This window comes from Coregonus clupeaformis, chromosome 27, assembly GCF_020615455.1.
Source record: "Coregonus clupeaformis isolate EN_2021a chromosome 27, ASM2061545v1, whole genome shotgun sequence".
NCBI classification, from domain to species: domain Eukaryota; kingdom Metazoa; phylum Chordata; class Actinopteri; order Salmoniformes; family Salmonidae; genus Coregonus; species Coregonus clupeaformis.
In genome coordinates this window covers 38,223,809-38,249,584 of record NC_059218.1, presented here as the reverse complement: position 1 = coordinate 38,249,584, position 25,776 = coordinate 38,223,809, and the positions used below count along the sequence as shown (strand labels likewise).

The following is a 25,776-nucleotide window of genomic DNA, read 5'->3' as shown; positions in this document are numbered from 1 at the left end:
TGTGTGTTTGTGAGTGTTTTTTTGTGTGTGTGCATAAAAAAGAACAGTCACCAATAGAGTTGATAAGAATATATTGTAAATACAGTCCACTGATTAAGTACAATACATGAAGCTGTTTTCTTTTAGTATAAAAGAAGCCAAGCACATCTGTGGCCCTGAAGCCTTATCTGTAGGCTATATGAGAACTAATCAGGTGGAGTGAATACATCTCCAAAGCAGTGGACCTCTGGGCTCTGAGTGGTGGTGTGTCACTTGCTGAAGTCCCATTCAAGCTTGGTACCAAACAGAGAAATTGATGTTTTCTTCCCGATAGAGAAGCCTGTACCAAAAAATTGTGCCTCGACCCCATCCTTACCTACTCCAAAGCCTGTATCAGCTGCCAGACGCATTGTGGCTGTCAACTTCCCGTGGGATACAGAGGCACCTAGGAGCTCAGCTGTGGCCATGGCTTTAACTCCATCGTTAGTTATCCCAGCAGCAACACCGGCATTGGGCAACCTGCCCTCCACCATCAACTCGCCACCAAGGTCTAATTGAGTCTTCCCCAAACTGTAGTCAAGGTGCCCACTAAGTCCTTTTTCCTTCGATGCCACACCACCAACACCCATATTGCCAATCTCGGTCACTGACTTCACGTGCCACTCTCTCTTGCCGTCTTCCTTGTTGTCATACAGCGTCTCAATGGATGCCTTTACAGGTATACTTCTTTCCTCACTCCTTTTCATCTCTTCAATGGCAGTGATGACTGGAAAACACACAAGACAGATGTTAGCACAGGATGGAGAGAGAGAGAGAGAGAGAGAGAGAGAGAGAGAGAGAGAGAGAGAGAGAGAGAGAGAGAGAGAGAGAGAGAGAAAATGAAGAGAATGATATTATGGATAAAAGAACGGACAGTCGATGAGATCAACATTGTTTGTTAATAAATACTAAACAAAAACAAATAACGACCAACTTAGATGTGGGTTAAGGTTACAATGGGGTAAGGCTAAGGTCAAGAGGGTGGGTATAGATCATGAATTGGTAATGATCATTATCAAACATTAACAGCACAGAAATCTACACTATATATACAAGAGTATGTGGACACCCCTTTAAATTATTCAGCTATTTCAGCCACACCCGTTGCTGACAGGTGTATAAAATCGAGCACACATCCATGCAATCTCCATTGACAAACATAGAAAGTAGAAGTCAGTTTGTCAAATTTCTGCCCTGCTAGAGCGGCCCCAGTCAGCTGTAAGTGCTGTTATTGTGAAGTGGAAACGTCTAGGAGCAACGACGGCTAAGCCGCGAAGTGGTAGGCCACATAAGCTCACAGAACAGGACCGCTGAGGGCTGAAGCACGTAGCACGTAATAATCATCCGTCCTCGGTTGCAACACTCACTACTGAGTTCCAAACTACCTCTGGAAGCAACATCAGCACAAGAACTGTTAGTTGGCAGCTTCATGAAATGGGTTTCCATGGCCGAACAGCCGCACACAAGCCTAAGATCACCATGCTCAATGCCAAGCGTCGGCTGGAGTGATGTAAAGCTCGCCGCCATTGGACTCTGGAGCAGTGTAAACGCCTTCTCTGGAGTGATAAATCACGCTTCACTATCTGGCAGTCCAACGGACAAATCTGGGTTTAGCGAATGCCAGGAGAATGCTACCTTCCCGAAAACATAGTGCCAACTGTAATGTTTGGTGGAGAAGGAATAATGTTCTGGGGCTGTTTTTCATGGTTCGGGCTAGGCCTAATCGCCCAACATCAGTGCCCGACCTCACTAATGCTCTTGTGGCTTAATGGAAACAAGTCCCTGCAGCAATGTTCCAACATCTAGTGGAAAGCCTTCCCAGAAGAGTGGAGGCTGTTGTAGCAGCAAAGGGGGGACCAACTCCATATTAATGCTCATGATTTTGGAATGAGATGTTCGACGAGCAGGTGTCCACATACTTTTGGTCATGTAGTGTATGTGGAGCGATAGGTTAGGATGCCATAGGTAAGGAGAAGGAGGCGGTCAAAGGAAGGTGAGTGCAACCGGTGTGAAATGGCTAGCTAGTTAGTGATGCTTCGTGGGAGTCAGTTGTTGATGTGTTCAGAGGGTCCCTGGTTAAAGAGGGTCCCTGGTTAAAGCCCAGGTTGGGGAGTGGAAAGGGATGGAAGCAATACTGTTACACACGTACTCAAATCTCCATGTGGCTGTATCTATAGGTATACAGATACAGACATAAATAAACATACATATGTACAAATACAATAGCAATCAGACATACAGTCTGTTGATGCTCTGCCTCAAGGCTCAATGGTCCGCTGACATAAGGAATTTCTTAGGGTGTTTCAAAATGGGGTTTTCAACACCTTCACCCTCTGTCTCGATTCGTTTTGAAAAAGGTCAAAGGTAATCAAGGAGAGGCGACGAGGTGAGGGAACGTGGATGAAAATGCACTTGTATGTAAAGAGACACTTTCCCCACTCACGAGTCACCATGCAAAGGACGTTTACAAGGTTGGAATCCCAAAATAAGTGTAAAGTAGTAAAAATAAATTAAGCTAGTTGTGCTAGACATTTTTTAGATAAAAGTAGAATATTGTTTTTAAACATATGCATGTTTTTCTCTTCCGACAAAACAGCTGATTCAAAGGGGATGTGGTGGATCTCAAAACTCTTCCACGGAGGACTCAGGTAGGATACTCTTGAGCTTTCTTGACGAATTGACCCTCTCCTTGACCACTCAACCACTTATCGGTTTCCCGGTCAGGAAGGAAAGGAGGACGGAGGAGTTGAGGAAAGGACTTTTTCCCAATTAAGAATCTCCCATTGTTATTTTTGTTAGTGATCAGAAGGGTGGGAGCATATACAGTGCCTTCAGACAGTATTCACAACCCTTGACATTTTCCACATTTTGTTGTGTTACAGCCTGAATTTTAAATGAATACAATTTAGATTTTGTGTCACTGGCCTACACACAATACCCCATATTTTTTTTTACAACTTAATAAAAAATGAAAAGCTAAATGGCTTCAGTCAATACGTATTCAACCCCTTTGTAATGGCAAGCTTAAATAAGTTCAGGAGTAAAAATGTGCTTAACAAGTCACATAATAGGTTGCATGGACTCATGTTTCATACTTTCAGAATGCACTGTATATACAACGAGCTGTTTGTATGTGTCTGGTTGAAAGTAAACTGTGTTTGAGTGTGATCAGAGGTGTATTCATTGCACCGATTCTGTTGAAAAACGTTTCTTAAACGGAACGAAACGTGGATAAACATACCTGAATTTGTCCAATAGAAACTATCGTTTGCAACTGTTGACTAATGATTACACCCTAGATCAGCTACAGTAGATGCAGGCAAGAGTGTGCAAGGCGGTATTGAATGTGTCACTGTCTGTCACCTTGATTACTCAAAATTCTCTCGAACTTTCATTCATAGACTAGGTGTAGCAACCTAATGATGGGTACAGGGAAAATTAGACTATCATGTTGTAGCCTAAACCTATCGATGCTCTATTGAGCTGGGTAAATGGAATATGAATGACAGTCATACAATATGCTGTAATAGAAATAAAGCCATGTTCATAAAAAATATAAATCATCCTCCCATCTTAAACGGCACCGACCGCAACTGGGCACTATGGTATTGAAGGCAGAGCTGTAGTCGATGAACAGCATCCTCACAAATCCATTACTTTTGTTCAGGTGGGTAAGGGCAGTGTGAAGTGCAATGGCGATTGCGTCGTCCGAGGATCTGTCAGGGCGCTAGGTGAATGGGAGAGGGTTGAGTGTGTCGGGGAGGGAGGTGGTGATATGGTCTTTGACTAGCCTCTCAAAGCACTTCATGAGGACGGAAGTGAGTGCTACTGGTCTGTAGTCATTCAGTTCAGTTATTAGATTGAAAGTGGCTAATATTGCGTTAATTCGATTACAATTCCCAAAGGAGACCGAATCATTGATAGTGTTAACTAATATAAAAACTGTAGAAAGTTATCTGAAGTTCAATCTCGTGCTTCTCTGCGCGGGCTCATATTTCTGCTGCGCAGCAGTTCGAAGGGAGCTGTGGGCCCGTGCACACAGGCGCGCAGCTGAGAGGGAACATTGCTTATAAGCATATCTTGTCAACTAAATGAACAAAACTACAGTCTATGGCATGGAGCATAGACAGATAACTAACATACAGTAGGCCAACACATTCTGTTCTTCTGAAATAATGTTTCTTTAGACCTGACTAAAATAAACAATGAATTTATTGTGATGGTGTATATTAAATTTATTTATTCAACTTTTTTAAATGTAGATGTTCCATGCATAGAGACCTGGAGATGTTAAATGTGTTTATGTTAAAGGTCAATTACTGTGAGACCGGCAGTCTTTGCTTGACAATAACCGGCTGACAAAATGTATTGACCGCCACAGCCCTATGTGCAACTCAATATTAGGAAGTTGTTCCTAATGTTTTGTATACTCAGTGTACACACAGTCATCCTTTTCTTTTGTTCACAACCCCAAGTGTGGTGACACTAAAAGTTTGTTCAGAGTAGTTTAGTTTGATACTTACCTTTCTGCTCTGTCTACAGGTGTTCTCAGGATTGGAATCTTGAAGTGGATGTGATGTCGTACTGTTGCGGCTCAAACATTTATAGTTCTACTTCTCTATCATTATTAGCCCATGAAGTACAACCAACCAATTAGAGTACATGGTTTTATCAGAGAAGGGGAGGGGGAAACTGATAGGCTGGGTACTTATCTGTTTAGCTAACATGCCACTACTTGTAGAGTATAAACAGGAAAAGAAGTGGGCCTCCACCCCCAACCTCCCTTCCCACTCCTCCAACCCCACCCAGCCAACGTCTCCATCCTCCAGCCCTATTGTAATAATATACTTGTAGTCCGTGTCTTAAACAAATATGTTAACTTTGACTCTTACAACAACTCAGTAAAACCCAGCAGTTATTTCTAAGAAGTAGAAAATGAAAGTGTGAGAGCATCAGACTCTCTCGGGGTCATTTCTTTTGGACCAATTATTTATTTATTTTGTCACTGTTTTGTTTGGGGGTTACAGGTACATTATCCATTTACATTTATACGTTTATAAAACCTGTACCTGTAGGCTGCCACTCAAAATAAAATAAAAAACGGTCAGAAATACATACAGAGTTTAAGTAATAATACATTCAGTATTGATACATTGTAAATGACTGTTTTATAGTAGTGTTAGGGTTAAGCTCTTTGTGTATGAGAAGTGTAATTATTTAGTGGACAGCAGTGGATTGTAGGAATGTGTACTCCCAATAACTGAAGGCCTCTACTGACTGATAAGGTGATATGCACGAAGGAGAATGGAGAAATCCTGGATAATGGAAAAGTGGGGGTTTGGTCCACTGACCACTGGAGGTATAGCGCTTGGCACTGGCCACTGGAGGGGGAACACTCTGGAGGGGTGGCACGTTGGGTTCATGACTAGGTGTCTGGTATCCGTCCCATCTTGGCTGGGGATTGGGTTAGCTGGCTGGCTGCTCAGGGTAGGCATAGGAAGCCTGATAATGCTGAGCTGGTTGTTGGACTTGGAACTGGTAATGCTGAGCCGGTTGTTGGACTTGGGACTGGTAATGCTGAGCTGGTTGCTAAGCTGGAGCCACTGGGCTTGTTGCTAGGTAAGGTTGGGCTGGTAGCTTAGCTGAGGCCTGGTAAGGTTGGGCTGGTAGCTGAGCTGGGGCCTGGTAAGGTTGGGCTGGTAGCTGAGCTGGGGTCTGGTAAGGTTGGGCTGGTAGCTGAGCTAGGGCCTGGTAAGTTTGGGCTGGTAGCTGAGCTGGGGCCTGGTAAGGTTGGGCTGGTAGCTGAGCTGGGGTCTGGTAAGGTTGGGCTGGTAGCTGAGCTGAGGCCTGGTAAGGTTGGGCTGGTAGCTGAGCTGGGGCCTGGTTAGGTTGGGCTGGTAGCTGAGCTGGGGCCTGGTTAGGTTGGGCTGGTAGCTGAGCTGGGGCCTGGGCCAGAGGCTGATGGGGCTGAGCTGGGGCCTGGGCTGGAGCCTGGTATAGCTGTGCCAAGGGCTGGTAGGGCTGAGCAGGGGGCTGGATTCTGGTATGGCTGGGCTGGAGGCTGGTAGGGCTGAGCCGGAGACTGGTAGGGCTGAGCCGGAGACTGGTAGGGCTGAGCCGGGATAGGGCTGAGCCGGAGACTGGTAGCGCTGAGCTGGGATAGGGCTGACCCGGAGACTGGTAGGGCTGGGGTGGTGAGGCCTGGTTGGTAGGGCCCTGAGTTGAGGCCTGGATACCATGAGTTGAGGCCTTGATGGCCTGAGTTGAGGCCTTGGTGGCCTGAGTTCAGGTTGAGGCCTGGCAGACCTGGGTTGAGGCATGGATGAAACACAAGGAGAGGGTAGCCTTTTGACCTTTTATTGAAACAGGTTTGTTGGTCTTTTGTAGGCTTCAAATGATGAGAAATGCTTTGGCGGGGAGATGAAGTACTTATTTTTCACGTCTTGCGGTAAAACGTGGGCCCGATCTTTGACGAGTTTGGCTTGGGAACTCTTGTGACGTGCGGCACACTGCAATGCAGCATTGGGACAAGGAACTTTAATCAAGATTCTGTAATAGACCGCAGCACACATGAATCACTCAGTGGCGATTTTAGCATGTAAATCTTGGTGGGGCATGCCAGCAAAGCCACTGCACAAGTCAACACTAAACAATACATTAATTGCACTATAACAGTGACAAACAATGCCCACAAACTGTTAGGGCCTACATAAAGCTGTCCTGACAGCGGAGCTTTCCTTTCAGCACCAAGGAATTCATCTTTACCGCTGCTACACCTGGCTATCAGCGGAGCCTCGTCTGGCAGCGAAACAGTTCATTCAGCCTCATTTACTGAATCTTTAAAGCCATAGCTGATATGGCTGACTTGCTTAAACAAATTTGGTTTCTACTGACTCCTTGTGGATTAATTTAAGTCGATAAGAACCTCATTGTCCTTCAATAATAACGAACGACAACAAATGTTTTGAATTTTGAACCATACACAAACATTATTACATTTATGTTCAGTAAATTCATAATGTTTGTTCTTATATCATTAACACATAGCTCTAAGTATAAGCAACTGCAAGCAAAGGAGCTGTGATGAGGTAGGCCTATTTGTTCAGCACTTTCAAAATGGACACAGACAGAAATACAGATAGATTCAGACAGAGAGAGAGCGACGCGGCTAGCCTGCCATTTAAAGTATTTTATTAGGCCTATGTGGTCTAAAAAGGAAGGAAAATACAATCACGAAGATCCACTTTTATAAACATTAAATTGACGCACAGACAGCGCCTTGCACAAACAAAACAACTCTCGCAATAACAACTGGAATTACATGGGTCTATTACTGAACTTTTTGTTGGATGACCTTTCAAAACGTATTTTCCCAGTCGGAGACAGTTTTTTCAGAGTTCCCAGTTGTCTTGAACTCACTGAAGTCTGAGATTTCCCAGTTCCGAGTTTCCAGTTGTTTTGAACCGAGCAGAGGTCATGCTGGATTGACAGCATGGCCAATGTATTCAACCTTTTCTGGCCCAATGTGTTGTGAGTGAATGTTTATCCTTTTAAGCTTGGAAAAGAGACCATTTCAGACAGATGTTTTAAATCCTTAAACCCAGACTTGGACCACACACCCTCTCCACATAATAGCAGGCTGGGCAAGCAAAATAGTGATTGCTTTGCAACGCTTGCATTTAGCCATTGATTCCATCCAAACTACTCATTGTTGAATTTGCGATTTCCGACTTGTTGTGTAATGTTTATGTTAATGGCCGATGAGCACCGATACCTTTTATCTATAATTAATCTTCATATGACAAGGATTGAAGAGGATTTGCCAGTAGATTGTCGACGTGATTCATAATGATGACTGCTTGTCTAGCTTGCTAGCTAAGATTTTGAAAGTAACATGATCAGTCCAATCAAAGCTACGGTAGATATAATGTGATTTGACGTCATTTCATCTGTAGCCAATGACCTTAAGCCTTCTTGGATGGACACTTCTAATGTAAATCTATGGCAGCACCAAAGGGGGCTTGAACTATCTCTCCCTGTAGATTCTGTGGTGACGTAGTGTCCCCATGAGTGACAGAACACTGAGCCAATCACGGCGCAACTAGAGAAGATTACCAACGCCTACGCTCTCTATATTCTGCTGGCTGCCCCTCCACCACAGAAAGCACTGAGCTAGGCTGAAACACCTGCATTTTGGAGCTGCCTTACTCAAGAGAGAGACCATGTTAGTATGCAGCTTGATTAACTTTTTTTTTTCATTGTTTGCAAACATATCTGTGACATGAATTAATGCCAAAATAACGTGCTTTTTCTTTTTAGCTAAACAGGTGGGGCTCAAAACAGGTGGGGCTCTGCCACTGGAATACATCGATTCAAACGCAATCCCGGTATTATAGCTTCCATTGTCTGCCTCATAACACCAGCCGGGCCAGAGCTCTGAACAAGGCAGCAATTCATCCGTCATCCACTGATGAAGAAGTGAAGTTGATAACTTTGAAATTGACCTGTGTGTTTGTGTGTGTTATTTGGCCATGGGTGATGTCCAGAGATAGGAGTGTTCGACTGGGACGGGTGAGTAGGTGTGGAGGCCTGTAGGCCTGGAGGTCTGGGCTTCCAGGGAGTAAGCTGGACTATCACGCCCAGGGAGAGGGCAGGCAGGGGCCAGAAACAGACTGTGAGACCCGAGCAGGCGGGTAGAGGGTGAGAAGAAGATGGGGGCTCTGGCTCCGGAGATAGGGGGCCAGGCGGTGGTTTCCCCATCACCAGGCCCCTCCGCTGGGACTGAGTCCGGGCAGGGGCGACCGGACTCGTGCAGGGGGCATCGCTGCACTTAGGCTGTGGAACGTAGAGTGAGTGGGTTACCGGGTGCACAGAGTTATAGGTTACCAAGAAGTTCAATTATTGCAATAGTTGTCACTTCCCGTTTACACGTGAATCTGTCCACGAGAGATTACGTGTAACCCGACACCACCTCCACTCCCTCCGTCCGCCTCAAGCCTTCCACCAGCTCCATTGGTCTCTAGACTTCCGTCTAGCTCAAGCTCTTCATCCATTAGACATTGCCTCTAGCATGGGGGCTCCAAAAGTCCTCTACCATTGCTCAACCTTCTAGAAGGGTAGTGAAAGTTCTGTCTTTTGTTCAGAAGGGACCAGCGGAGTAAAATTTGTCTGTGGTAAAATAAATGCACTTGTTGGAACATATCAAACACCCTAAACCAATCTCGCAACCTGAAACTAAACACAGGTTCATAAAAATTGACCTGTGTGCAAGCGTCTGAAAACAGAAATGAGTTAACAGACTTTGTAGCATTCGCACATTCTGAACAACCTAAATGGTAACTCTGGACTATAGACTAAAGACAATATTTGTAGGGCCTTCAGATCCTCTAGGCCACAGACTTCATCTTCAACAGCATAACCAGGCAGAGAAGATCCACTCAGTGCATGTTCCATCTGACATTGAGCCAAACGTATCTTAAGACATTCTTATGGTTTATTGTTGTGACTCAGAAACACAGGACACAGCACACCAAGAAATGGTCTAGGAGTCATATTTGCAATATTGCGTCAGTATTTCTTGAGGTTTTTTCTCACACGTAGTGTTCACAGCACTAACAGGGCATTTGACACTTCTAAATTTGGCAGCATGTCCAACCGGCCTCACAACCGCAGACTGCATGTAACCACGCCAGCCCAGGACCACCACATCCCGCTTCTTCACCTGCGGGATCGTCTGAGACTAGCCACCCGGACAGCTGATGGTTTGCACAGCACAACCGAAGAACTTCTGCACAAACTGTCAGAAACTGTCTCAGGGAAGGTCATCTGCATGCTCGTCCTCCTCACCAGGGTCTTGGTTTATGGCGTCGTGTGGGCGAGCGGTTTGCTGATGTCAACGTTGTGAACAGAGTGCACCATGGTGGCGGTGGGGTAATGTTATGTCAGGCATAAGCTACGGACAACTAACCCAATTGCATTTTATCATTGTCAAATTAAATGCAAAGAGATACCGTGATGAGATCCTGAGGCCCATTGTCGTGCCATTTATCTGCTGCCATCACCTCATGTTTCAGTATTATAATGCACGGCCCCATGTCGCAAGGATCTGTACACAATTCCTGGAAGCTGAAAATGTACAAGTTCTTCCATGGCCTGCATACTCACCAGACATGTCACCCATTGAGCATGTTTGGGATGATCTGGATCGACGTGTACGACAGCGTATTCCAGTTCCCGCCAATATCCAGCAACTTTGCACAGCCATTGAAGAGTGGGACAACATTCCACAGGCCACAATCAACAGCCTGATCAACTCTATTCGAAGGAGATGTGTCACGCTGCATGAAGCAAATTGTGGTCACACCAGATACTGACTGGTTTTCTGATCCACGCCCCTACCTTTCTTTTTAAGGTATCTGTGACCAACAGATGCATATCTGTACTCGTGAAATCCATAGATTAGGGCCTAATAAATCTATTTCAATCGACGGATTTCCCCCTTGGCGTTTTTCCTATTTTGTTGCATTACAATCTGTAATTTAAATGGACATACACAAAATAGTCCAAATTGGTGAAGTGAAATGAAAAAATAACTTGTTTCAAAAAAGTATAAAAAATAAATAACGGAAAGTGGTGCGTGCATATGTATTCACTCTATTTGCTATGAAGACCCTAAATAAGATCTGGTGCAACCAATTACCTTCAGAAGTCACATAATTAGTTAAATAAAGTCCACCTGTGTGAAATCTAAGTGTCACATGACCTGTCACATGATCTCAGTATACACTACCGTTCAAAAGTTTGGGGTCACTTAGACATTTCCTTGTTTTCCATGAAAACATACATTAAATGAGTTTGAATAGGAAATATAGCAAAATGCATAGAAAATTTAGTCATTGACAAGGTTAGAAATAATGATTTTTAATTGAAATAATAATTGTGTCCTTCAAACTTTGCTTTCGTCAAAGAATCCTCCAATTACAGCCTTGCAGAGCTTTGGCATTCTAGTTGTCAATTTGTTGAGGTAATCTGAAGAGATTTCACCCCATGCTTCCTAAAGCACCTCCCACAAGTTGGATTGGCTTGATGGGCACTTCTTACGTACCATATGGTCAAGCTGCTCCCACAACAGCTCAATAGGGTTGAGATCCGGTGACTGTGCTGGCCACTCCATTATAGACAGAATACCAGCTGACTGCTTCTTCCCTAAATAGTTCTTGCATAGTTTGGAGCTGTGCTTTGGGTCATTGTCCTGTTGTAGGAGGAAATTGGCTCCAATCAAGCGCCGTCCAAAATGGAGTGATAACCTTCCTTCTTCAAGATCCCTTTTACCCTGTACAAATCTCCCACTTTACCACCACAAAAGCACCCCCAGACCATCACATTGCCTCCACCATGCTTGACAGATGGCATCAAGCACTCCTCCAGCATCTTTTCATTTGGTCTGCATCTCACAAATGTTCTTCTTTGTGATCCGAACACCTCAAACTTCAATTCGTCTGTCCATAACACTTTTTTCCAATCTTCCTCTGTCCAGTGTCTGTGTTTTTTTGCCCATCTTAATCTTTTATTTGTATTGGCCAGTCTGAGATATGGCTTTTTCTTTGCAACTCTGCCTAGAGGGTCAGCATCCCGGAGTCTCCTCTTCACTGTTGACGTCTAGACTGGTGTTTTGCGGGTACTATTTAATGAAGCTGCCAGTTGAGGACCTGTGAGGCATCTGTTTCTCAAACTAGACACTCTAATGTATTTGTCCTCTTGCTCAGTTGTGCACTGGGGCCTCCCACTGCTCTTTCTATTCTGGTTAGAGCCAGTTTGCGCTGTTCTGTGAAGGGAATAGTACACAGCGTTGTACGAGATCTTCAGTTTCTTGGCAATTTCTCACATGGAAAAGCCTTCATTTCTCAGAACAAGAATAGACTGACGAGTTTCAGAAGAAAGTTATTTGTTTCTGGCCATTTTGATTCTGTAATCAAACCCACAATTTCAGATACTCAACTAGTCTCAAGAAGGCCAGTTTTATTGCTTCTTCAATCAGCACAACAGTTTTCAGCTGTGCTAACATAATTGCAAAAGGGTTTTCTAATGATCAATTCGCCTTTTAAAATGATAAACTTGGATTAGCAAACACAACGTGCCATTGGAACACAGGACTGAGGGTTGATGCTACAATAGCCATTTACAATAGCCATTTACAACATTAACAATGTCTAAAATGTATTTCTGATCAATTTGATGTTATTTTAGTGGGCAAAAAAATTGCTTTTCTTTCGAAAACAAGAACATTTCTAAGTTTTGAATGGTAGTGTATATACACCTGTTCTGAAAGGCCCCAGAGTCTGCAACACCACTAAGCAAGTGGCACCACCAAGCAAGCGGCACCATGAAGACCAAGGAGCTCTCCAAACAGGTCAGGGACAAAGTTGTGGAGAAGTACAGATCAGGGTTGGGTTATAAAAAAATATCAGAAACTTTGAAAATGCCACGGAGCACCATTAAATCCATTATTTAAAAAAAAAAAAAATATGGCACTACAACAAACCTGCCAAGAGAGGGCCGCCCACCAAAACTCACGGACCAGGCAAGGAGGGCATTAATCAGAGAGGCAACAAAGAGACCAAAGATAACCCTGAAGGAGCTGCAAAGCTCCATAGCGGAGTATGGAGAATCTCTTAATCGGACCACTTTAAGCCGTACACTCCACAGAGCTGGGCTTTACGGAAGAGTGGCCAGAAAAAAATCATTGCTTAAAGAAAAAAATAAGCAAACACATTTGGTGTTCGCCAAAAGGCATGTGGGAGACTCCCCAAACATATGGAAGAAGGTACTCTGGTCAGATGAGACTAAAATTGAGCTTTTTGGCCATCAAGGAAAACGCTATGTCTGGGGCAAACCCAACACCTCTCATCACCCTGAGAACACCATTCCCACAGTGAAGCATAGTGGTGGCAGCATCATGCTGTGGGGATGTTTTTCATCAGCAGGGCATGTGAAACTGGTCAGAATTGAAGGAATGATGGATGGCGCAAAATACAGGAAAATTCTTGAGGGAAACCTGTTTCAGTCTTCCAGAGATTTGAGACTGGGACGGAGGTTCACCTTCCAGCAGGACAATGACCCTAAGCATACTGCTAAAGCAACACTCGAGTGGTTTAAGGGAAAACATTTAAATGTCTTGGAATGGCCTAGTCAAAGGCCAGACTTCAATCCAATTGAGAATCTGTGGTATGACTTAAAGATTGCTGTACACCAGCGGAACCCATCCAACTTGAAGGAGCTGGAGCAGTTTTGCCTTGAAGAATGGGCAAAAATTCCAGTGGCTAGATGTGCCAAGCTTATAGAGACATTCCCCAAAAGACTTGCAGCTGTAATTGCTGCAAAAGTTGGCTCTACAAAGTATTGACTTTGGTGGGTGAATAGTTATGCACGCTTAAGTTCTGTTTTTTTGTCTTATTTCTTGTTTGTTTCACAAGAAAAAATATTTTGCATCTTCAAAGTGGAAGGCATGTTGTGTAAATCAAATGATACAAACCCCCCAAAAATCCATTTAAATTCCAGGTTGTAAGGCAACAAAATAGGAAAAATGCCAAGGGGGTGAATACTTTCACAAGCCATTGTAACTAGGCTACTATTTTCAGCATTTAGTTTGCATCATTTTGGTAAGACAGCTGTGTGTACGGCTGCATTCACATAGGCTGCTTGTAATAGGGTAATTTCCCATCTAAACAGTATTGCTGTAGGGCACAGTCCATTGGGCTGATACAGCGCAGCAGAGATATGCTACATACTTCAAAAGCACTCAGTGATCTCGGAGTCTCTGCATTTAGACTTTATGTTTATTATGGTATAGCGTGATTATATAAGCAGAATTCAGTATAATTTGAATGCAAAAATGTAACAATTTTCAACTGCCCCCTTATGGCCAGGTCTGACACACACACACACACACACACACACAAACACACACGCACACACACACACAAACACACACACCCACACACACAAACACACACACGCACAAAAAGTCCCCACAAGAGTCTGACACTTTCACTTTCCACTTAGAAATCACTACCGGGTTTTACTGAGTTATTGTAAGAGTCCAGGTTAACATATTTGTCTAAGACACTGACTACAAGCATGTTGATCCAATGGGGCTGGAGGATGGAGACATGTTGGCTAGGTGGCGTTGGGGGAGTGGAATGTCAGTGAGAGTCACAAGAAGTGGTCTTATTTTGATTTTTTGTGTGTCTGCAGAGCAGAAGAAGCATGTTTTAAGACTGAAAAAGATATTGGAGTGGAATGTTTCCTGTATGGATTTTCGTAGCAGGGCGCCTATCAAGGGGATTATTTCTGGAGTGGTGCAAGAAGTAAAGGCAGAGGATATAACTGAAGACATCAATAGGGATGTATTTTGGAGTGGACTCACTTCACTCTTCACATGGGTTTTGTTAATTGACGTGTTTAATGTTACATTTTGTATGATGTCGTTTTCCCCCTTTCCCGCAATGGTTTTTTATTTTCACATTCAATACCCTGTCCAGCTAGTGGTGGTAATGCACCATTAACATTGGATGTCAACTGCCGTTAAACCCCATCGAAGAAGATTAAGTATTTCTGACCACACCAGGAAGTCGTTGCATACTTGATAATTTTTATCAAAATCTAAATGAACAACCCATATTTGAGTGAATGTCCTAAGCATCTGAATATGTCATGACTACAATCCCTTGAAAGTGACAAACTGACACTTTCTCAATTTTTGTCAACAATAATGATATATTGTAGTTGCTACAATCAGAGATTATCCATTATATTGACCAGATACTAGTGGCCGCTCTAAAAATGAAAATGAATGTCTTCAAAAATTCAATCTTGGTTTCATCAGATCAGAGAATCTTGGTTCTCATGGTCTGAGAGTCTTTGGGGGCCTTTAGGCAAACTCCAAGCAGGCTGTCATGTGCCTTTTACTGAGGAGTGGCTTCCATCTGGCCACTCTACCATAAAGGCCTGATTGGTGGAACGCTACAGAGATGGTTGTCCTTCTAGAATGTTCTCCCATCTCCACAGAGGAACTCTAGAGCTCTGTCAGAGTGACCATCGGATTCTTGGTCACCTCCCTGACCAAGGCCCTTCTCCCCCGATTGCTCAGTTTGGCCAGGCGGCCAGCTCTAGGAAGAATCTTGATGGTTCCAAACTTCTTCCATTTAAGAATGATGGAGGCCACTGTGTTCTTGGGGACCTTCATTGCTGCAAAAATGTTTTGGCACCATTCCCCTTGAGCTGTGCCTCGACACAATTCTGTCTTGGAGCACTACGGACAATTCCTTCAACCTCTTGGTTTTTGCTCTGACATGCACTGTCAACTGTGGGACCTTATATAGACAGGTGTGTGCCTTTCCAAATCATGTCCAATCAATTGAATTTAGCACAGGTGGACTCCAATCAAGTTGTAGAAACATCTCAAGGATGATCAATGGAAACAGGATGCACCTGAGCTGAATTTCGAGTCTCATAGCAAAGGGTATGAATACTTATGTAAATAAGGTATTTCTGTTTTTATTTTTTATACATTTGCAAAAAAATTATAAAAACCTGCTTTCGCTTTGTCATTATGGGGTATTGTGTGTAGATTGCTGAGAGAAAAATAATATTTAATCCATTTTAGAATAAGGCTGTAAAGTAACAAAATGTGGATAAAGTCAAGGGGTCTGAATAATTTCTGTTTGTATGTGTATTAAAGTAGTAAAAAGTTAAGTATTTGGTCTGATATTCATGGCAGGCAATGACTACATCAAGCTTGTGACTCTTCACATTTTTGGGATCTATTTGCTGTTTGTTTTGGTTGTGTTTCTGATTATTTTGTAACCAATATAAATGAATGGTAAATAATGTATTGTGTCATTTTGGAGTCACATGTATTGTAAATAAGAATATAATATGTTTCAAAACACTTCTACATTCATGTGGAGGCTACCATGATTACGGATAATCCTGAATAAATCGTGAATAATGATGAGTGAGTTACAGACGCACAAATACACTACATGACCGAAAGTATGTGGACATCTGCTCGTCGAAGATCTCATTCCAAAATCATGGGCATTAATATAGAGTTGGTTCCCCCCAAACAAACTGACTGTTAAGAGTATCCAAGTTAGAGCAGTATCCTATTCCAAAAACAGAGGATCTATTTACAAAGTTAGATATGAGCCATGCATACCAACAGATCACTCTGGATGAGGAATCTAAGCATTGTACAATAAATACACACAAGGAGTTGTTTATGTATAAACGTTTACCTTTTGGTGTCTCCAGCAGTCCTGCTATTTTTCAGAGGACCATCGAGGGCGTACTTCAAGGGATTCCACGTTGCCATTTACTTGGATGACATCCTGGTGACGGGGAGGAGTGACCAGGAGCATCTGAGCACACTGACTGAGGTACTACAGAGATTGGAGAGTGAGGGCTTACGTCTCAAGCGGAGTAAGTGTACCTTCATGGGGAATGAGGCAGTGTTCCTAGGACACAGAATGGACGCCACAGGTATCCATCCACTAAATGACAAGGTACAAGCAATCCAGAACGCACCTGCTCCTACAAATGTGATTGAGTTAAACGGTTACCTGGGACTGCTAAACTATTATAACAGGTTACCTGGGACTGCTAAACAGGTTACCTGTTGACAATTTTGGCAAAAACCTGTCATAATGGTTTAGAATTCCCAGATAACCTGTTATGATGGTTTAGCAGTCCCATGTAACCTGTTATAATGGTTAACTGAGACTGCTAAACCATTATAACAGGTTACCTGGGACTGCTAAACCAATATAACAGGTTACCTGGGACTGCTAAACCACTATAACAGGTTACCTGGGACTGCTAAACCATTATGACAGATTTTTGCCAAACTTGTCAACAGTGTTAGCAGCTCTTCACACACTACTGTGTAAAGAAACAAAGTGGCAGTGGGGGAAGGAGCAGGAGGCTTCGTTTGCAAAATCAAAGAAACTGATGCAGTCATCAGATGTCTTGGTTCACTACGGTGGAGAGAAGGACCTCATTCTCTCGTTTGATGCGTCACCCTACGGGTTAGGGGCAGTTCTGTCACACCGTATGCAGGACGGAACTGTGAGACCAATAGGGTTCATGTCGAGAACTTTTAACCCAGCAGAAAAGAACTATTCCCAACTAGACAAGAGGGGTTAGCAGTAATGTTTGGGATTCAGAGGTTCCACAAATACAAATATGGCAGGTATTTGACCATATGTACCATCTCTTTTCAATTAAATGAAGGCAGTTCCACAGATGTTGTCTCAGAGAATCCAGAGGTTGGCAGTGACGTTGAGGGCGTGCGAGTATGTCATCGTTTTCAAGGCAGGAAAGTACCATGGGAACGCAGATGCCTTGAGCCGTCTTCCGCTTCCATACACGCCTTTCATAACAGCTCAAGAGGACAGAGTGCTGATGTTCGTGGACACAGACACGGCACTCGTGAACGCAGAGCAAGTGAGAACCTGGACAGGTAAAGATACAGTACTTTCTGGAGTTAGAGAACATGTGGTAAGGGGAAGGCCACAACAAACAGAAGGGACTGAATTCACACCAAACAGTGTCAGGGAAACAGAGTTGATCGTACAGGATGGTTGCGTTTTGTGGGGAGCACAAGTGATTATTCCACTTCCAGCATGCCAGGCTATCCTACAGCAGCTACATCAGTCACCCTGGGGTCTTGCGTATGAAAGCGTTGGCTAGGAGTTACTGATGGTGGCCAAAACTAGATGAGGAGATAGAGAATCTAGTCAAGACATGTAACATGTGTCAGGAACACAGAAAGGCACATGCAGCAGCTCCACTCCACCCTTGCGAGTTTCCAGTGAAACCTTGGAGAAGATTACGCAGGGCTGTTCATGGGGGAAATGTTCCTGATAATCATCAAAGCACATTCAAAATGGATGGATGTGTATCCAGTTAGTTCTGCTTAATCCACCACTACTATAGATGGCCTATGACAGAGGTTTAGTAACCAAGGGATACCTGAGATAGTGGTGAGTGACAATGCGACCAGTTTCATGAGAACAGAAACGCAAGAATTCTTCAGAAACAACGGTATTGTGCATCTGCTCCATATCATCCATCTTCAAATGGACTGGCGGAACGCACAGTACAGACATTCTAAGAAATTATGAAGAAAAGAGTAGAAGGGAGCATGGCAGAAAAAGTGTAATGTGTTCTGTTCAGCTACAGAACACCTCAATCAACAACAGGACTTTCTCCTGCTGAGATGTTATTAGGTTTTGGACTACGCTCCACACTGGACCTGTTGAGATGTTATTAGGTTGTAGACTACGCTCCACACTGGACCTGTTGAGATGTTATTAGGTTGTAGACTACGCTCCACACTGGACCTGTTGAGATGTTATTAGGTTGTAGACTATGCTCCACACTGGACCTGTTGAGATGTTATTAGGTTGTAGACTACGCTCCACACTGGACCTGTTGAGATGTTATTAGGTTGTAGACTACGCTCCACACTGGACCTGTTGAGATGTTATTAGGTTGTAGACTACGCTCCACACTGGACCTGTTGAGATATTATTAGGTTGTGGACTACGCTCCACACTGGACCTGTTGAGATGTTATTAGGTTGTAGACTACGCTCCACACTGGACCTATTGAGATGTTATTAGGTTGTGGACTACGCTCCACACTGGACCTGTTGAGATGTTATTAGGTTGTAGACTACGCTCCACACTGGTTTTGGAGAGGGGGACCCTGTGCTTACCAGAAATGTCAGTCACTCGCCAAAATGGATTCCTGGATTCATAGACTCAGTGACTGGTCCCGTCTCCTACAAGGGAATGTTATGAGATGGTAAAGTTGTTCGCAGACATGTTGATCAGATTCTTGCCAGATGGGAAGGAACAGCAAGTGAGATACCAGTTGTGATGGCAGAGGACAGGCTGTTCTCTAGCTATCCAAATGCTTCTGTGGTGCACGTTTCACAGGGAGAGACTGTAACAGAGGAAACAGTTCGACAAGAGCAAAACCCTGTTTCAGAGTCAGATACTCTGAGCTCGACTCAGAAACAGCTGGTGGCTTTTCCACCGTTGAGAATGTACCCTACCCCTAGTGTTCATTGTTCACAGAGGCATGCAATGCTTCCAAGCCACTTAAAAGACTGAACTGAAGAAAAAAAAACTGTGATATACAGTAAATTGTTTTTAAAAGACAACTAAAAGATTCACAGTAAAATAGACTCAAGAGTTAAATACTTACAATTAATGAAGAATGTGAAAATAAAATAAAATGATTGTGAACATGTGAAATGTCATTTTTATTGTTTACTGTCGTGTATTGAGATTATGACGTTGTTAATGTTTTAAGTGGAACCAGAGAGGACGTTAATTTTAGTATCAAGAGGGAATGTTTTAGTGTAACGCCACATACAACAGACAGGAAGTGTGTTGTAGACAGGGGAGACTGGTGATTGGCCAGAAGAGGGAGCCCATCTTTTTGCATTGTTTATAAGTAGGGGTTAAACGATGAAAGGGCAGAGCGGCCATTTCAATCTGAGGCGTCGCTCTCCGGATGTCATGACATCTGTCACTTATGCTGAAGCTTGTGATCTGAATAAACCTTATGATCAAAGTTCAGTATGAGCGGACTCCTTTGTTTATCAGCAATAATTGCCACCATTCACCCGATACGACATTACACTGACTTGTTTAGATCAGTAGAGTACATAACAAGTTCAAAATAATGTTTCAGTTAAAGGACCTTTATTTCAGAATTACTTTATTCACGCAATAGAAGAGCATAGGGAATGTCTTATGTTGTATATCCTAAAAAAGGGTTTATTTGTGAAGATTTTATAATAAAATCTTAAGAGGGGAGGAATGTGGTAATGTAGGATTAACGTCATTACACATACACGCCACCAGGGGTGGAGCACTTGAGTTACCTGACTCATTTCAGGAAACTAGGCGTCACTACTTCACAGGGGAGCCATTTGAACTTAAACCTTTTTTTTTTTATCAAAATGCGTTTTTTGGCAGAAATGCCTTCTGGAACATGTGAACTTTCATGTGCCTTCATAACAAATGTGTATGCCATCTGTATATACGAATACAATTGTTAAATTATGAGCCTAGTTGGATTAGCCACGGAAAAAGACAGGAACCTTCCCGCTAGCCATGATTGGCTGAGATAATGGAAGGGCTGGACATGCCGAGAGATACGTTCGGATTGGTCTGCCATGTAGCACGCTTTTGTCTATAATATGAGCTGGTCAGTATGTGTAGGTAATCCTTTCTAACGCGCTATTTTGAAAGATATCACGTAGTAGAACTGCATAAGTGTTGCTCTCCACTTTCTGGAGGACCGAGTTTTGAAATCAGTGGAATGCCGGGTGGAATTAGAGTATGATAGCTAAGGAGATGGAAAAAAATCTGGCGTTTGATTGCAAATATGCAGAGGGAATCAAAAAGAGAACACACAGAAGGCTGTTGTATAAAACACCTGTCTCCGGATTACATCTTCAAACTAAGGGCAACCATGTCATCCGTGACAGAGAGGGAGAAGCGTCCATCCATATATACGGGTAAGATAGTCTAGCTAGCTACATTTTCAGATATTATACGTTTCTAATTTTGTCAGAAAGTCATTTTCATTTCAAGTTAAAGCTTACTGTTAGCTAGCTAGCTAACATTAGCTGGCTGGCTCGCTAGCTAACGTTACGTGTATGATCTGTGTAGTAATATTATTCGTATATCAGAGCCATTTGCATTTCTAGTTATAGCCTAATGTTAGCTAGCTAGCTAACATTGTACCTGGTTGGTTAGCTACCTGCAGATTCATGCAGGGTAGTAACATTATGAGTTGGGATTATGCTTCATTGTTTAGCTAGCTAGCTACATGTCTAAACAAAAGACTCCACTATGTAAGTAACCATTTCACTACACCTTCTGTATCCTGTGCAACATTGATTTTATTTGATATAGTATGTGTTTACCAGAGACGGTAATGTGAAGAACATGCACCAAAGTCAAATTAGGATATAACGTTAGGCCAACGAGACAGTGTCCAAGTTATAATATTCTCCAGTAGAATGACCTGCTTTAATTTCGTCACACTCAGAACCGTAACCTATTTTCTGTAATTGGCTCGCCATTAACTTGTAAATAATGATGTTGTTGTGCGTTTGTATTTTCCTGTAATAATGAAGACAAATGAGCTAAAGTGAAGACGTTGTCAGGTATATGATATGGTCATTATTTGAACTGGCTAGCCAGCTAACAAGCTAGAAACAAACCAAAACATTGTTTAGAAAGTTGCTTTTCGTTGCATGGATTGCTAGACAGGTGGTTTTATAGGTGTTTAAAATACTCAATTTATGCTATTTTGGACCACCAGGCTGTCATGCAGCCTGTAGATTTTGTGTTTATACTTTTTAATAACGACAACGACAACGACAACGACAATGACGTCACTGCGACAACTGTCGATAGACGTAGTATAAACCAGCCTTCAATCTTGTAATCTTTGGTTGTTTAGTACATGGCATCACATGTGAATCCTTAAAGAGATGGGTGGGGCTAAGGCTTAAGAGGGTGTGAACGATCCTGAATGGGTGTAGACAAAGGAGAGCTCTCCTGTAGGTTTCCCAAAACATTCAAGGGCCATTTTCTCAAAAGTGAGGTTACAAGTTTATCAACTTTCAAAGCAGAATTACTTTCCCATTGTTCCTCAACTTCAGTGTATGAAATACCATTTTCTAGCTCTGAGTCTCTACTTTTATCCAATGCAAAAAACACAATTTCAAATGTTGCTACATAAGACCGAATCGAGCCGGTCGGTCAATATTGGTATCATTGTTAGAGTATTGGAATGCACCCTATACACTTGACTGCCTGCCTGTTACACCATGCTCCGGGTAAGTAATAAAGTCATCCGTTTATAAAGAGCTACTCCCTCACCTTCCAAGGTATAAAGATGTCATGGGTTATTACACCATTATTCAAAATGTCGAAATAAAGACACAAACCTGGTTAACAATACATTTTTATTACATCAAATTGCGGATAGGCCTACAGTGTGATTTAGCCTCTACAGGTTTACTAATCATTTTTAAATAAATTCTAACCTAACAAACAATATTCAAACAACAGCACAGTAACATGAGCAAAATATTTTATTATCAATATTATTACCATCAATTACAATAATTCAGGGAATTATTTTAACATATTTAACAACAGAACAACGGGCCTGGCTAAAAAACGTAGCACTGAAATGGGTGAAACAGCACCTCACATTATCAACTGGTATAGGTTACACATTTTTTCAGCTCCAAACGACATTTGGTCCCTGCAGATGGTATCTCTTCCACATTTCGCCTGGTACACACATAATCTGGTACCTCAGAATTGGCAATTCCTCCCATATTACGTAGCATACTGGGTTGATGTTTTTTGAAGGAACTCAGTCAGGCTTTCAGTTTACTCTTGAAAGTTGTAATAGTAGCATAAAAAAGGAACACTTTTGAAATTTGGTAGTGAATCAGCTGTTTTCCTCTTGTCATGTTGTCATTGCAGACCTTAGACAGCTATTTATAACCGATCAACTAGTCCATATTTATTTAGCTAGGTGTTTTAGCCCATTGATTTTGTTGTAATGTTTGAGTCACTCAGTTAATCTTGAACAAATACTGTATAAGACATGGCAAAATGTGTAGAATTGCAGGAAATAAGCTTTAAAAATGCCAACAAGAGGGGTGTGAACAGTTTGTGTCATGGACAGTGCTTGTGATGAAATGGGGGAATGAGTGAAAAAGTTTGGGAAGCACTAATATATATACTTTGTAGTCATGAGTAAAAATGCAGAATTTGTATCTATATACTTTTCATAATACATACAGACTTTATATTTATTCGGTTAGTTATATAGTTAATGTAACACTTGAAAACACAGTTTAGCAAGTATTTATTTTAGTCATATACTAGCAGTAACCATTTAAAAGTGAATGTATGAAGTATTTATTTTAATAGTTATTGAATCTGTTTATGTGGATTTATTAAGATGAATATCTCATATTACTATATTGTATTAATCTTATTTATTAATTGTCCCCTCATCTCTAATGTTTCTCTTCCTGTCCATTCCTTCCTATCTTCCTGTAGTTGATAAGTCTGTTCGTCCAACTCAGGACCTTAACACAATAAACTGAACAAACCTCTGTTTCCCTGTCTATCACACACACACACACACACACACACACACACACTCACACACACACACACACACACACACACACACACACACACACACACACACACACACACACACACACACACACACACACACACACACACACACACACACACACACACACACACACACACACAGTCTTGCACAGCTAACCTTGTAGGGACATACAATTCAGTCCCATTCAAAATCCTATTTTCCCTAACCACTAACCCAAAACCTAACCCTAACCCGTACCCTTACCCTAACCCTAACCTTAACCTTAACCTTAACCTTAACCCTAACCCTAACCTTAACCCAAAAACCTAACCTTAACCCTAAACCTAACCCTAGCTCCTAACCCGAACACTAGAACCTAACCCTAACACTAATTCTAACCTTATTTTTATTAATTTTTTATTTAACCTTTATTTAACCAGGTAAACCAGTTGAGAACAAGTTCTCATTTACAACTGCGACCTGGCCAAGATAAAGCAAAGCAGTGCGATAAAAACAACAACACAGAGTTACATATGGGGTAAAAAAACATAAAGTCAAAAAAAATATATATATATATATAAAAACAATAATAAAAAATAAATAAAAATACAACAGAAAATATATATATACAGTGTGTGCAAATGTAGCAAGTTATGGAGGTAAGGCAATAAATAGGCTACAGTGCAAAATAATTACAATTAGTATTAACACTGGAATGCTAGATGTGCAAGAGATTATGTGCAAATAGAGATACTGGGGTGCAAAAGAGCAAAATAAGTAACAATATAGGGATGAGGTAGTTGGGTGGGCTAATTTCAGATGGGCTGTGTACAGGTGGAGTGATCGGTAAGGTGCTCTGACAACTGATGCTTAAAGGTAGTGAGGGAGATAAGAGTCTCCAGCTTCAGAGATTTTTGCAATTCGTTCCAGTCATTGGCAGCAGAAAACTGGAAGTAATGGCGGCCAAAGGAGGTGTTGGCTTTGGGGATGACCAGTGAGATATATCTGCTGGAGCGCAGACTACGGGTGGGTGCTGCTATGGTGACCAATGAGCTAAGATAAGGCGGGGATTTGCCTAGCAGTGATTTATAGATGGCCTGGAGCCAGTGGGTATGACGACGAACATGTAGTGAGGACCAGCCAACAAGAGGGTACAGGTCACAGTGGTGGGTAGTGTATGGGGCTTTGGAGACAAAACGGATGGCACTGTGATAGACTACATCCAATTTGCTGAGTAGAGTGTTGGAGGCTATTTTGTAAATGACATCGCCGAAGTCAAGGATCGGTAGGATAGTCAGTTTTACGAGGGCATGTTTGGCAGCATGTGTGAAGGAGGCTTTGTTGCGAAATAGGAAGCCGATTCTAGATTTAACTTTGGATTGGAGATTCTTAATGTGAGTCTGGAAGGAGAGTTTACAGTCTAACCAGACACCTAGGTATTTGTAGTTGTCCACATACTCTAGGTCAGACCCGTCGAGAGTAGTGATTCTAGTCGGGTGGGCGGGTACCTTAACCCTAAACCCCTTAGAAATAGCATTTGACCTTGTGGGGACCAACAAAATGTCCCCAGTTGGTAAAACATTTATTGGTTTACTATTCTTGTGGGGACTTCTGGTCCACACAAGTATGGTTAAACACGTCCACACACACACACACGCGTTTCTGAAGGCCAGCCAAAAGTGTCCTCTAATGCAGTAGCTCAGCTTGACCACTGGAGGGTGATAATTGTGCTGTGGAGGGGACAAGGCTTCCATGACCTATACCTCTGTGTGAGGTGTGTGTGTGTGTGTATGTTTTTGTGTGTGTGTGCGTGCATGTTTTTCTGTGTGCGTGCATAAAAAATAACAGTCCAGTCGCCAATAGAGTTGATAAGAATATATTGTAAATACAGTCCACTGATTAAGTACAATACATGAAGCTGTTTTCTTTTAGTATAAAAGAAGCCAAGCACATCTGTGGCCCTGAAGCCTTATCTGTAGGCTATATGAGAACTAATCAGGTGGAGTGAATACATCTCCAAAGCAGTGGACCTCTGGGCTCTGAGTGGTGGTGTGTCACTTGCTGAAGTCCCATTCAAGCTTGGTACCAAAAAGAGAAATTGATGTTTTCTTCCCGATAGAGAAGCCTGTACCAAGAAATTGTGCCTCGACCCCATCCTTGCCTACTCCAAAGCCTGTATCAGCTGCCAGACGCATTGAGGCTGTCACCTTCCCGTGGGATACAGAGGCACCTACGAGCTCAGCTGTGGCCATGGCTTTAACTCCATCGTTAGTTATCCCAGCAGCAACACCGGCATTGGGCAACCTGCCCTCCACCATCAACTCGCCACCAAGGTCTAATTGAGTCTTCCCCAATCTGTAGTCAAGGTGCCCACTAAGTCCTTTTTCCTTCGATGCCACACCACCAACACCCATATTGCCAACCTCGGTCACAGACTTCACGCCACCGATGTCTAATTTACCCTTATACACTCCTGCCTCCCCGTGCCACTCTCCCTCGCTGTCTTCCTCATTGTCA

The 25,776-nt window shown here is 42.7% G+C and overlaps 2 long non-coding RNA genes across 2 annotated transcripts; one reads left to right on the top strand and one right to left on the bottom strand.

Annotated features, from left to right (window-relative positions):
• Positions 1–54: 54 nt before the first annotated feature.
• On the bottom strand, positions 55–4,596 carry LOC121541247. The gene is made up of 2 exons (XR_005995732.1): positions 4,542–4,596; positions 55–745 (listed from the first exon to the last, which is right to left on the bottom strand). It is a non-coding gene; the product is annotated as an uncharacterized LOC121541247 (long non-coding RNA).
• LOC123482004 lies at positions 232–25,334 on the top strand. Its single transcript, XR_006657506.1, has 3 exons — positions 232–276; positions 4,423–4,425; positions 25,265–25,334. It is a non-coding gene; the product is annotated as an uncharacterized LOC123482004 (long non-coding RNA).
• Positions 25,335–25,776: the final 442 nt, after the last annotated feature.